Below are 11,411 nucleotides of genomic sequence, written 5' to 3'. Positions count from 1 at the left end.
AAGTCTTAGACCCAGTCCTATAACTGCTATTATACATTATTTTTAGTTGATTAACCAGTACCAGCTAAAGACCAGATAGCAAAGTCATGGTTCTGAGTCAGATTAGATGGGTTTTGGAAATACTTCGATTAGAGAGGGCCAACGGTAGTCTATGCTTAACAGTTCAGAAACGCCTATGTAGATAGGAAATCTTCAAGGGCGTCAGAAGTCCACAGAATAACCCGTTTATGGACATTTCTTCGTCTAGATCATTTGACTAGAGACCTGTCTGCCCCTGACAGGACCCCTTAGACTTGAAGAAGAAATTGAGCATCAATGGAGTTGCTCAAATCGTGGTGACACAGCCACTGAGCAAATTGCTTCAATTCATCTACAGACAAAACACTGTCCAGAAAAGGACAAATTATGCAGAATAGTCGACTGATAATCTCTGCCAAGGCAGGGTGATCAGCCCTTCAAAATCTGCATTACAAAGGTCTGTCAGATGATCCTGGGCCAGAAGGTTGAAGACTGATGCTCCAACATATTAAGGAATAGGAGGGACTGTCAAGGTGATTAAGCAGTCTCTATAAATTATTCTATTTGAGAGCCTGTTTGTGCTTCCCATATTTTAAAATATTAATCATTCTTTAGTTCTGATGTGGTTGGAGACTGGTAGTCAGTCTCAGACAAACCAAGCGGTTTAGTGATGAGAAAGATGATAAATCTGTTAGGTGGTTTTCAGGGGCTAGGATCTAGAACCAGGAAATAGTCAGGTATAGTTTTTAGTATAGATGACATGGTTAATGAACAAAATTGATGGACTGGGTGATGAGTGTATTGTTGGTTTTATAAATTTGTAGAATGGTAATACATTAGTTCACATATGTATAGGGGAAAAGGTTTTTTTAACTGGACAAAAAGGGGGAAAATGGGGTTTGCCTTGGGTTCTCTCTGAATTTAAAATAAAGGCAAAAGCTCAAGATTTGGGGCAGAGGAGGGAGTCGGGAGCGAGAGGGAGGAAAGTCAGGAGGGGAGGAGTCAGGAGGGGAGGAGTCAGGAGGGGGAGGAGCCCGAGGGAGGGAAAGGGAGAAGCGAGGAGAGAGGTTGACTGGGAGAAGGAAAAGGCTGGAGACCTGGCAAATAAAAAAAGGTAGGGATGAGGATTTGGGAGCTAGGAATAGGACGGTGTAGGGGTGGATCTGCCCAATCTGGACGCTAGATTGTTTTCATTAATTGAGTTGTGTTTTCTTTGTACTGGCCGATAGGGTTGGAGAGAAACCCAAACAAACTGCAACAGTCCAGAGCAGCAATGAGGCACATGACAACAACAAGAAGACCAAGAGCTCCTGAATAATAGACAGGATGGAGACAGTAATCCGGGATTTAAAAAAGCAATTAAAATATAAAACAATTAACTTGTAAAGATGGTTGGATTGGTTAAGAGCATTTGCTTTTCCAGGTAGACTGAATTCAATTCCCAGCAACCACAGGGTGGCTCACTACCGTCTGTGTTGGGATCTGATGCCCTCTACTGGTTTATCTGAAGACAGCGACAGTGTACGCAGAGACATAAAATAAATGATTCTTTTAAAAAATGTATTTATAAAAACATTACAGGGGTTGGGGATTTAGCTCAGTGGTAGCGCAAGGCCCTGGGTTCGATCCCCAGCTCCGAAAAAAAGAAAAAAAGAAAAAAAAACCAACATTACAACAATTTATGATGGGGAAGCTGATCTCAGGGTATGTGCTATCCTATACAACACAGAGTAATCAATAGGACAATAAAGAAATAGAAAACACACAGACACAGTAAGACACAAAGATACAATAATCAAGACTATGTGCAGTCTTGCTGACATAATGAGGGGCGGAGAGAAAAACAAGAACAAAAGCACAAAATATAGTTCAGGCTTTCATCAAAATTTTTGAAATTTTGCCAGTAGCAGCCGTCAACTTGACCATTATTACCTATGATTGCATGTATGAAAAAATTTAAAAAGAACAGAGACTTCACATTACCCATAAAAAATACCTCAAACTGCCTCTAATCTGTTTATTTCTTACCGTCAGTGCTGCTATTGATCTTTCTCTCAAATTTACTTCCCATCACCGCCTGTCTATCAGTTTCTAAACAATTAGTAAAATGTAGCAGGCAAACCAAAATGTGGAATGCAGTGTTCACAAGTCCTAGGAACCAGACCGACATTTCTTAGAAATTATCTTTTGACTTCACAACAAAGGCACTGTTCATCCCTAATATTAAATACTCTCACAACAGCAATGTTATCAACTTCCTTTGGGGGTACAGAGCTAAACGAAGAATTCTCAAATGAGGAAAATCGAATGGCTCGGAGGCAACCCCTAAATTGCATCTCGATCAAATGATCATATGGTCTGAAATGCTGACAATCAGCAAATTAGGAGGCAGAGACAAGAATATATGAGAAAATTGTGAGAGCCTCAAACCAAATCAGTCATTTAAGTATTAACAATCCAAACACTGGGGCTGGAGACATGGCTCAGTGCTTAAGAGCACTGACTGCTCTTCCAGAGGTCCCAAGTTCAAATTCCAGCAACCACCTGGTGGCTCAAAACCAACTGAAATAAGAGCAGATGCCCTCTTCTGGTGTGCCTGAAGACAGTTACAGTGTACTGATATATAGTAAAATCTTTTAAAAATTTTAAAAAGAGAGAGGGAAATTTCATTTAAAAAAATGTTCAACATTCTTAGTCATCAGAGAAACGAAAATCAAAATGACCATGAGATTCTACCTCACACCAGTCAGAATGGCTAAGATCAAAACCTCATGTGACAGCACATGCTGGTAAGGATGTGGAGAAGAGAAACACTCCTCAATTGTTGGTGGGTTTGCAAGCCGGTACAAACACTCTGGAAATCACTCTGACTGTTCTTCAGAATATTGGACATATTCGTCCTTGTAGACCTAGGTATATCACTCCTGGGCATATACCCAAAAGATGTTCCAACATATAACAAAGGTACATGCTCCACTATGTTCATAGCAGCCTTATTGATAATACCAGAAGCTAGAAAGAACACAGATGCCCCTCAACAGAGGAATGGATACAGAAAATGTGGTACATCTACACAATGGAGTACTACTCAGCTATTAAAAACAATGACATCATGAAACTCACAGGCAAATGGATGGAAGTAGAAAATATCTTCCTGAGTGAGGTTACCCAGTCACAAAAGAATAAATATGGTATGTGCTCATTGATAACTAGAGGTTAGACAAAAAGTTCAGAATACCTACGATACAACTCACAGACTATATGCAATGCAAGAAGGAAGACCAATGTGGATGCTTCAGTCCTACTTAGAAGAGGGAATAAAATAATTACAGGAGGCAAAAAGACGGAGAGGGAAAGGCTGGGCAGGCAGTGGGGGTGGGAGAGCATTAGTTGTGGGGAGAGATAGGAAAGAAGTACAGAGGGTCAGGAAATGGAAGGGAAGTATGTAGCAGTGGGGAAGGAGGAACTGGGAGCAGCCACTAGAAAGCCCTAGATGCTAGGAAAGCAAGAGGCTCCCAGCACACAACTGGGATGGCATTAGCTGAAATACCCAACAAAGGGGAAAGAGAACCTGTAGAGACCATATCCAGACCCAGTTGAGGGATGGGGCCACACACACATCTCAAAAATATTAACACACAATTGTTCCTGTCTAAGGGAAATGCGGGGACAAAGAATGGAGCAGAGACTGAAGGAAAGGCCATCCAGAGACTGTCCCCCATGCTGATCCAGATTATCTGCAGACACCAAACCAAGACACTATTGCTGATGCCAAGAAGCATGAGCTGACAGGAACCTGCTATGGCTGCTCCCTGAGGGGCTCGGCCAGAGCCTAACCAATACAGATGTGGATGCTCACAGCCAACCATCGGACTGAGTGAGCACTAGGACAGCAGAGAGGACTTAGGGGAAAGACTGAAGAAGCTGAAGGGGTTTGGAACCCCATAGGAAGAACAACATTATCACCAACTAGATTCCCCTGCAGCTATCAGGGATAAACCACCAACCAAAGAGAACACCTGGAGGGATCCATGGCCCCAGCTGTTCACATAGCAGAGGATGGCCTTATCTGACATCAATGGGAGCAGGGAAGGCCCTTGGTCCTGTGGAGACTCTGCCCCTACGTAGGGGAATGCTAGGGAGGTGAGGCAGGAGTTAGTGGGGGCGCGGGAGAGGGATATCATAGGGGGTTTGCAGAGGGGAAAACAGGAAGGGGTCTAACATTTGAAATGTAAATATATACAATAACCAATAAAAATGAACGAATTAATGAGAAATGAAATATAAAATGTGAAATCAATCGTTGACTCTTTCAAAAGAAAAACATTATTAATAATAAGAAAATCCCCACATATCCGTACCAATTTTGAATAAGTAAGGGCCATTCCATGGCAGAGAGAATGGCTTTGACCTGGACCCTATGTGCAATGTTAGGTGCTAGATATGTAACATAACACACAGCTTGAACATACGGCATTCTTCTCAAACCACTGAGCTGAAGTAATTGTGCGAGTGGATTGGACACAGCTGCAAAGAGGTACCCTCCAGTTGAAAATTCAATATGCATTGATCAAGCCAACCTAGCCAAAACATATAATTTTGTATAGAACTTAGGTGAGTTTATCCATATTTGCTTGTATAAAAGTCTTTTTTTCTCTGAGGGTGTCTCTCTTCTCCTGGCTCATAGAAGTTTACTGCTCCAAACTTCCCCCAAGCCTATCAAGTGAGTGCATCTGGACTTGAGGGAAAGGATCTAGCAATCAATCCTTTACTCAATTACCCGATTCCCTTTTAGTAGACAACGTTTGAGAAAAACTTGGAAATAAACATTAAAGTCACCTTTCAAAGTGTGTCACTTTTCTCCCTGTGACTTCAACTACCAGGCTGGAAGTTAGAGCAGCCCAGTTCCCTGCAGATAGAAGAAAGGCTACTTAACCCCCTGCTGTTTTAAGGTGAGGGGCTACACACCAGAGATTGCAGTTTACAGTCTGGCCTCTGAGGAACTCAAGAAAGTCAGCTACAGCTGCAAAGCGCCTTATACTTAAAATAGGTAAAACAGCAACCCTAAATATCTCGCAAGACCAAGTCTTGCCCCCGCGGACATTCTTCCCCCTCCGCTGCCTCAGAAGAAACCAAAAAGAAAGAACAGCCAGGGTTGGCCCCCTGCATCCCACCACACGGAGTCCGGCGGCTGAGCAGCCCGCTCCTTCTGGTTTTGGGCAGCGGTCACCTGCTCACCATGTTCCGACTTAGTAGATTGGCAGCACGTCCATAAGACACCAGGAAGCAGACATCAAAACACATGAGGCCAATCATTCAAGCCCGCTAAGCAACTCCGGTAAATCGGCTGCTGGAAACAGGGCACCAGGAAGTACACCCCTCTTCTACTAGTGGAGGGCCTGCCTGGACGCCCTGATTGGCCAGTGAATCTTGAGTGACATGACCCCTCCCGCAGGATTGGAGTTTGCTGAAGGCACACAGCATAGCATTTCTGGCCCAGGATTCTAGTCCAGGAGCTTACCCTTCTCAGAGCTGCAAGATTTTTATTTCAGTATCTCTTTAGCGTGTCTTCCAATAACCTACCTTTCTGCCTTCCAGCACTCAGCAGGAGTTTCTTCCTCCTGCTCTTGCTGCTGTTGCTGCTCCTCAATGAAGAGGGAAACCTTGCAAGGTACAGTATTCAGCTTGGAGCAGACTGAAGTATAGGTTCCAAGGATAGTAACAGTTAGAGAGAGACTTTAGGACACAAAGTGTGATGTTTGTTTCTCTGATTGTACGCTGACGTCGGGAAAATTGCAGCTAATATTCAACTGCTACATGTGAGACTGCAAACAACCCTGGGAGAAAAGCAGGGAATGGATGCCGACCGCTATGGAGCACTAATGTTAGAAGCACATCTTCCTCAGTGGGTAGGTGAAACATCATATCTGTGTTAGTAAAGGTTTTCCAGATGAACAGAACTAATACAGTGGATCTGTCTATGTGTGCATGGAGTGGATATATAAGAATGGCTCGCAGAATGTGGTCCAACTAGTGAAACAAAAACTGTATACCGATGGAAATTTGAAGAATACAGCAGTAGCTGTGTGTCTCAGCTCGTCTTTACCATATGCCAGAATTAAAGAGAAGGAGATGCTAATGCCAGAAAAATAAAATGATCTTTCTAGCCAGTGTATGGCAAGAAGAGAAAGAACTACCAACTTCAATATCCTTTATTCATGGAAGCGCCCACCAGAAGCTATGGCCTAGACTAATTTTTTCTTGTCAATCAATACCTCCAGATTAAAGAAGAGATTTCCCATCTTGAATATTGCAAATAATAACAATCCCTCAGAGTGCCCATCTGTTTGGTTTTAGGGAACTGAACTCGTGTAACTAGAGTAATTTGAACTAGCTGCATTAGTGTCAACAACAGTTCACAGTAAGTTCAGGTCTTTGTCCATATTCTTCTTTCTTTACATTTGTTTCTATTTTATTTATTTTCTTAGATATTTTATGTATTTACATTTCAAATGTTATCTCCTTTTCCCCCTCTCCTATACCCCGCCCCCCTACCCTTGCTTCTATGAGGATGCCCCCACCCCCACACTTCGATTCCCAACCTAACGCCCTGGCAATACACTTTCCAGATTCTTCATTGCCTGGTCTGTGGACCAGAGTAATGGTCAGTCAGGGTGATTATCGACCAAGGGAAATTGATGACGTCACTACTCATTGCTAATGTCAAGTACTGCCAATACAGGAAAACTTTCACCTTCAGAGCCAAGCCTAGAGGAGATGCAGGACTATCCTCCCATCATGTGGCCTTAGAGACAGGACTAAAGGTTCAAAGCAATTCTCTATTATGTAGCATGACTCAGCCTGGGCTTCAGCAGGCCTTGTCCTAAGCAGAACTTGTAAAAAGGGGAAAGAAATTCTTGTGCCTGGGACACATCACAGAATGCAAACAAGTAAGAGTTCAGAGCAGTGCTGCATTAAAGGGAACCAATGGAGGACTTTTTACAAACATAAATGGAATTGAAAAACACATAGCCATTCTGACTTAGAAAAAGAGCGGCCCTTTTTCTGGAAAAGCATTTATCAAATACCGTTTGACTTTGTCTCTATCTGGAGTGTTGGCTGCTGAGACCTGGAACTTGACACAAACAACTACAGGCAATGAAGGCCTGTGTTTCACATTTCTGAGCTGACTTCACTATGTCAATGCTGACTGCCCATATCTCCCCAGGACAGTAACCTAAGTGCAATTTGAATACTCATGGACTTCACTGACATCACAAATCCTACACCCATGGATCTAGTCTGTTTTCATTCACCCAACATGAATTAATACATTCTGTAAAATTACTAAATCACCACCCTGCCATGATCAGGTCCTTTTTTTAAATGGCTACTCCAGTAGCTGATTGTGCCCACCGCCCCAGTAGTGTACCCAGTAAACTTCCTCCTATTCTGGTCTGAATGCAGCGGCTATGCCCCTTATGCAAATCCTTTCCCTCTGGATGCAATAAACAGTTGATTATATGACTCAAGTGCGAACTTTTAAAACACAGTGATGGTACAGATGTTAACTTAAGATTCAGTTGAAGGAGCTTGCAACCCCATAAAAACAACAATGCCAACCAACCAGAGCTTCCAGGGACTAAACCACTACTGGACTGACCCAGGGCTCCAACTGCATATGTAGCAGAAAATAGCCTGGGTGGGGCACCAGTGGAAGGGAAAGTCCTTGGTCTTATCAAGGTTGGAACCCCAGTGCAGGGGAATATGGGGGGAGACTAATACGGGGATTTATAAGGGGAATACATGTATGGGGGATGGGGAAGAAGAGAATGGGGGATTATGGACAGGACACCGGTAGGGAAATAACCTTCAAAAGGTAAGAAAAGAAATATATAATAAAAAATTAAAGAAAAATGAAAAATAAAAAGTCATGCCAAGAATGGTCTTTAGAGGAAAATAAATGTCATTGAAAAAATGCAAAGGTAAATTAACTTTGAAAAAGAAGAGGCATTCCCTGGCACAGGCTGTGGCATTACTAAATTACTTTTGATCTTTCCCCTATGTAGACTGTTAGGGGCTGAGTCCCATAACCTGACACACACAGCTGCAGCCAATGAGTGGTCTGTGTCTCAAACATCGAACTGACTGAATTATGTCAATGAGGACAGCACATATCCACATAGGACAGTACCCTAACTGGAAATTCAACATTCACTGCATCAACCTAATAGCTCCAAATTGCACACCCACCAATCTTGTGTGTTTTACATTAAAACGTATGAATTAACACTTGGTAGGAAATTACAAAATCACCAAGCCTTTGTCAATCAGGTCTTTCTTTAAAATGGCAAGGCCTGCAGCTGAGTATTTTAAACATTAATGAGTCTGTGACCTAGCTATTACCTATCCTGTTTCACGCTCCAGTGTACACAGGACACTGTTTCTACTGTTGTGGTCTGAGAGCAGAAGCCATGCTCCACATGCAAATCCTCTCCCTGTTACTGCAATGCAGTTCATTCCATGACTCAAATAGGTCATTTTAAAACTCTCTTGTGGTTCTACACTTAAATTGAAGAATTTAGAAACTTTAATCAAGAAGAAAGCAAGGGGGATAAGGGCACAGGAGCAGCAAGTCCACTGCATCTGAGACACCGCCGGAACCTGAAGGGACCGACCCGATAAACAGTTCTCTGCACCCAAATCCGGTGGGAGGGAGAGCTAACCTTCAGAGAGGCAGACATGCCTGGGAAACCAGAAGAGACTACACTCTGCCCACATCTCTGACTCCAGAGGAAAACACCAAATGCCGTCTGGAACCCTGGTGCCCAGAAGCTCCCGGAAAGGGCGGCGCAGATCTTCCTGGTTGCTGCCCCCGCTGAGAGCTCATAAGCAACACCCCACGAGCAAACTTGAGCCTCGGGACCACAGGTAAGACAAACCGTCCTGCTCCAAGCAACCTGCCTGGTGAACTCAAGACACAGGCCCACAGGAACAGCTGAAGACCTGTAGATAGGAAAAACTACACGCCCGAAAGCAGAACACTCTCTTCCCATAACTGGCTGAAAGAAAACAGGAAAACAGGTCTACAGCACTCCTGACACACAGGCTTCTAGGACAGTCTAGCCACTGTCAGAAATAGCAGAACAAAGTAACACTAGAGATAATCTGATGGCCAGAGGCAAGTGCAGGAACCCAGGCAACAGAAACCAAGACTACATGGCATCATCGGAGCCCAATTCTCCCACCAAAGCAAACACGGAATATCCAAACACACCAGAAAAACAAAATCTAGTTTCAAAATCAAATTTGATCATGATGCTGGAGGACTTCAAGAAAGACACGAAGAACTCCCTTAGAGAAACACAGGAAAACATAAATAAACAAGTAGAAGCCTACAGAGAGGAATCACAAAAATCCCTGAAAGAATTCCAGGAAAACATAAATAAACAAGTAGAAGCCTATAGAGAGGAATCACGAAAATCCCTGAAAGAATTTCAGGAAAACACAATCAAACAATTGAAGAAATTAAAAATGGAAATAGAACCAATCAAGAAAGAACACATGGAAACAACCCTGGATATAGAAAACCAAAGGAAGAGACAAGGAGCCGTAGATACAAGCATCACCAACAGAATACAAGAGATAGAAGAGAGAATCTCAGGAACAGAAGATTCCATAGAAATCATCGACTCAACTGTCAAAGATAATGTAAAGTGGAAAGAGCTACTGGTCCAAAACATCCAGGAAATCCAGGACTCAATGGGAAGATCAAACCTAAGGATAATAGGTATAGAAGAGAGTGAAGACTCCCAGCTCAATACAAAGAGAAGAAGAGCACACAAACATAACCTCACATCCAAATATGAATATAACAGGAAGCAATAATCACTATTCCTTAATATCTCTCAACATCAATGGTCTCAACTCCCAAAAAAAAGACATGTAGATTAACAAACTGGATACATAAGGGACCCTGCATTCTGCTGCCTACAGGAAACACACCTCAGGGACAAAGACAGACACTACCTCAGAGTAAAGGCTGGAAAACAAATTTCCAAACAAATGGTCAGAAGAACAAGCTGGAGTAGCCATTCTAATATCAAAATAAAATCATTTTTCAACTAAAAAGTCATCAAAAAGATAAGGAAGGACACTTCATATTCATCAAAGGAAAAATCCACCAAGATGAACTCTCAATCCTAAATATCTATGCCCCAAATACAAGGGCACCTACATATATAAAAGAAACCTTACTAAAGCTCAAAGCACACATTGCACCTCACACAATAATAGTAGGAGATTTTAACACCCCACTCTCATCAATGGACAGATCATGGAAACAGAAATTAAACAGAGACGTAGACAGACTAAGAGAAGTCATGAACCAAATAGACTTAACAGATATTTATAGAACATTCTATCCTAAAGCAAAAGAATATACATTCTTCTCAGCTCCTCATGGTACCTTCTCCAAAAGTGACCATATAATTGGTCAAAAAAAGGGCCTCAACAGGTACAGAAAGATAGAAATAATCCCATGCGTACTATCAGACCACCACGGCCTAAAGCTGCTCTTCAATAACAATAAGGGAAGAACGCCCACATATACGTGGAAGTTGAACAATGCTCTACTCAACGATAACCTGGTCAAGGAAGAAATAAAGAAAGAAATTAAAGACTTCTTCGAATTTAATGAAAATGAAGGTACAACATACCCAAACTTATGGGACACAATGAAAGCTGTGCTAAGAGGAAAACTCATACCTCTGAGTGCCTGCAGAAAGAAACAGGAGAGAACATATGTCAGCAGCTTGACAGAAACCTAGAAGCTCTAGAACAAAATGAAGCAAATACACTCAGGAGGAGTAGAAGACAGGAAATAATAAAACTCAGAGCTGAAATCAGCCAAGTAGAAACAAAAAGGACAATAGAAAGAATCAACAGAACCAAAAGTTGGTTCTTTGAGAAAATCAACAAGATAGATAAACCCTTAGCCAGATTAACGAGAGGACACAGAGAGGTCCAAATTAACAAAATCAGAAATGAAAAGGGAGATAACACACAGATTCAGAAATTCAAAAAATCATGGATCAAAGTCAAAATATCACTATTTGCAGATGATAAGGATAGTATATTTTATGATCCCAAAAGTTCACCAGAGAACTATTGTGTTGATAAACAACTTTGCGAAGTGGCTGGGTATAAAATTAACTCAAATAAACAATGGCACTTCCTCTACACAAAGAGGAAACAAGCGAGAAAGAAATTAGGGAAATGAGCACCCTTCATAATATAGACCCAAACAATATAAAGTACCTCGGTGTGACTTTAACCAAGCAAGTAAAAGATCTGTACAATAAGAACTTCAAGACTCTGAAGAAAGAAATTGA

At 42.1% G+C, this 11,411-nt stretch overlaps 1 protein-coding gene across 4 annotated transcripts in view; it reads right to left on the bottom strand.

Moving 5' to 3' along the window:
* The window catches only part of LOC116883832 (zinc finger protein 431-like), a 93,802-nt gene that overhangs the window by 20,664 nt on the left and 61,727 nt on the right, over nucleotides 1-11,411 (bottom strand). The window contains exon 1 of one of the 4 annotated variants that reach the window (XR_004385794.1): nucleotides 4,987-5,173. The exons of 2 other annotated variants lie outside the window; for them this stretch is intronic. The gene's annotated coding sequence lies outside the window, so the exon portion shown is untranslated. One more of the 4 variants, XR_004385795.1, reaches the window with a different exon arrangement.

Source organism: Rattus rattus, chromosome 14 (assembly GCF_011064425.1).
Source record: "Rattus rattus isolate New Zealand chromosome 14, Rrattus_CSIRO_v1, whole genome shotgun sequence".
Lineage (NCBI taxonomy): Eukaryota > Metazoa > Chordata > Mammalia > Rodentia > Muridae > Rattus > Rattus rattus.
This window is presented reverse-complemented; position numbering and strand designations above follow the sequence as displayed.